Raw genomic sequence first — 3,118 nt, 5'->3', positions numbered from 1 at the left:
ATCACAAAGAAACTCAAAACTCACATAAGATAAACCACCATGAGATTTCAGTAGCTCAATCATTTTCTGTAAGGAATGAAAAGATGATGTTCATGGGATGGAGGATGACCCTTTTTTATACTGGAGATTCACCGCCTGGAAGAGAGGGGAGAAGGAGTTAAGGTCGTTAATGACACCGACTGAATGCATCCGTAACGGTTCCAGATTGTCTTTGCGAAGGAGAAGAATCCAGATGAAACGACACGAACGATAGCTCGTTCCAGAGATTTGCCGTGAATACTCTTCTCACATAACCTTCCAGAAACTCCATGACCGGTTTATCAGAGCAGAGGATAAGAATACCACGAACCCTAGAAATCAAAGGTCCAAATTATAGAAGATCTGTAAAGTATCGGACTCAGCTAATGTGTTTATCAACTGATTTTACACACGTTTTAGGCCCATTCAATTAATGTTGGAAAGCCCATAATAATGATTTAAATGAAGTTGTGCTTTTTGTCAAAGCGGGACACGTGTCAACAGCAGAGAACTCGACTTTGTGACATGGCAATGACGTGGCGCAACAGAAGGGAAACAAACATTTTCTTTTATATATATAGATCTCATGTCTATAACTCAGATTTACCGTTTACGGTTAATGATGCATTAGTTGTTTTGGGGACAAATGTTTATTTTTGTGAGAGAAATAAATTCATATATAGTTGACAAAAATATCATATATAAACAGCAAAATCATTATGTTGTGAGAGAAAAACTGCATAATCGGATTAATGGTTGGACATTAACTTATTTTTTTGGTGAAACGAAATTTTTATTAAACCATTGACAACAACTTTGTTAAATACTGTTTTAGAAAATCCAAAAAAATATATGACTGCAAAACTTCTTAGTAATATATATATCAAATTGTTAACAGAAATGTTTACATTAGTTTTGTGTTTTGGGCTTGGGGGACAAATGTTTACATTAGTACTTGACGTTAAAATTATGATGGGGTAAATCGGACGGAAAAATTGGCTTGCCTATCTGTCAAGGCTCTCCATGAACCACTGCGCTCCCTTGATTCAGGCCATCAAATCAAAGTTCATGTCTTGGACTGTCCGTCTACTATCCTTCGCAGGAAGGCTTCAACTTATCTCCACGGGTATCTCGGGACTCATCAATTTCTGGACCTCTGCGTACATACTACCCAAAGCTTGTCTATCTGAAATCGACTCGTTGTGTGCAAAGTTCCTTTGGAAAGGCAAACTGGACGGGAATGGAGCTGCGAAGGTAGCTTGGGAGAAATGCTCTCAGCCGAAACGTGAAGGAGGCCTAGGGTTAAAAAACTGGATTGCTTGGAACAAGGCTTGTGCGCTGAAGCTTATATGGCTGCTATTCTTCAAGTCTGATTCCATGTGGGCTACTTGGTTTATTGAAGAGATTCTTGAAGGTGATATCAACAATTTCTGGGTGATCAATACAAAGCAAAAACATTCTTGGTTAGCTAACTATCTCCTGCTGCGTAGAGAAACAATTTTCCAATGGATCAAGGTTGTTGTAGGAAATGGCGAGACAACCTACTTCTGGACTAGTAATTGGTCACCATTCGGAAATATAAGGAACTACCTGCAAGGTGAAAGCGCTAGCCATGTCGGTATTTCTTCAATGGCAACCTTAGCAGAGCTATGGGAGTCTGACACTTGGGTATTGCCTCCTGCGGGATCAGAAAAACAGGTCAATATCCAATCTTACTTATCAACACTATCTCTATTTCATACTAGAGATGAGTACCTTTGGATGCCTGGAGGTAATAAAGCAGATTCCTATTCAACAAGAATGATCTACGACCTCTTAAGAACGGCTGAGCCGGAGGTGGCGTGGCATTAGGAGGTCTGGTTCACTGGTGGAATCCCAAAACATCAGTTCCTAACTTGGCTGTTTGTGCTTGATCGATGCCCTACCAAAGACAGGATGGCAGCATGGGGTCTGGATGTTGATCGGTCTTGTATCCTGTGTAATGCCGCCTCAGAGTCACGTGATCACCTCTTCTTCAACTGCCCATATACTTGGGATATATGGGAATCATTCATGTCCAGAAGCCCCATCCCCCCCTCTCCCTAATTGGCATGATGTCCTCTCTGCGATGCGAGCAACTACTCCTCTAGGGCCGTGGCGCCTTCTCACGCTTCTAACTTGGCAAGCAACAATATACTTCTGCTGGTCTGAGCGCAACAGTCGTCTTCATCGCTCGGCTTTCCGGCATCGAGATTTGATAAAGAAGGACATTGACAGAGTAATCAGACAAAAGATCGCTGCTACCCGATACTCAAACCCAAACTTATCGTCCTCTCTGTTCCAAGCTTGGACTGTTTGACCTCCATCGATCCCCCACCTCCTCTGATGCATGCAACTGACCGCTGCTCTACCTTCTGGATTTTCGTATGGGCTTGGGCAAGCCTAGAAAATCCAATTTTACTGTGATTCTGGTTCTATTCTTAAATGTAAACTTTGTAAACTTTTTTGGTTTCATGCTTTAAATAGGATATAATTTAGCAAAAAAAAACAAAAAAAATTAGCTTGCCTGCTGTAAAAAAAAATTAATTATGTTTTGCAAAGGTGTTTAAGGATTTTTATTTTGGAAGGCTTGTCTCGTGGACCCGGTCAAATTTTGTTCCCATCTAGAGATGTCAAACAAGTTTTCCCATCCCGTTCCATCCCGTACCGCGGCGGGTTAGTCGTCGACCGGGTTACAGCGGACCTGTCCCGCGCGGACTGCGCTCTTCAAAATGCCGGCCCAAACCCGTACCGCAGAATATATAAGCCTTCGCGGGCCGTCCCGCGGGACGCCTCCTTATCAAACCTAATCAAACCGCCTACTACAGTTCTTTCATGAATGTTCAAGTAGAAGAGTTGTGTAAAAGAGTTGAAGAGAGCTCATTAAGCTTCACTAAAGCATTATCAAAATCAATATCACAAAGCTCCGTTTGTGCTTGCGTTCTTAAGTTAAAAGCCTTCTTTTTGTTATCAGCATAAGCTTTTGTTGAGTTTGAATCTGACTGAGTTGTTGTCTTTGTAATAATTTGGCTCAAGTGTTGTATGTCTTCATCAAACCATCTCTCTTTTTAATTATTTGGAT

At 41.5% G+C, this 3,118-nt stretch overlaps 1 long non-coding RNA gene across 1 annotated transcript; it reads right to left on the bottom strand.

Annotated features, from left to right (window-relative positions):
* Window positions 1-948: 948 nt before the first annotated feature.
* On the bottom strand, window positions 949-2,408 carry LOC106321173. Its single transcript, XR_001266007.1, has 3 exons — window positions 1,774-2,408; window positions 1,609-1,696; window positions 949-1,448 (listed from the first exon to the last, which is right to left on the bottom strand). It is a non-coding gene; the product is annotated as an uncharacterized LOC106321173 (long non-coding RNA).
* Window positions 2,409-3,118: the final 710 nt, after the last annotated feature.

Source organism: Brassica oleracea, unplaced genomic scaffold (genome assembly GCF_000695525.1).
Source record: "Brassica oleracea var. oleracea cultivar TO1000 unplaced genomic scaffold, BOL UnpScaffold01282, whole genome shotgun sequence".
Lineage (NCBI taxonomy): Eukaryota > Viridiplantae > Streptophyta > Magnoliopsida > Brassicales > Brassicaceae > Brassica > Brassica oleracea.
Note: the sequence above shows the minus strand (reverse complement) of the source record. Positions and strands in the feature narration are given on the sequence as shown.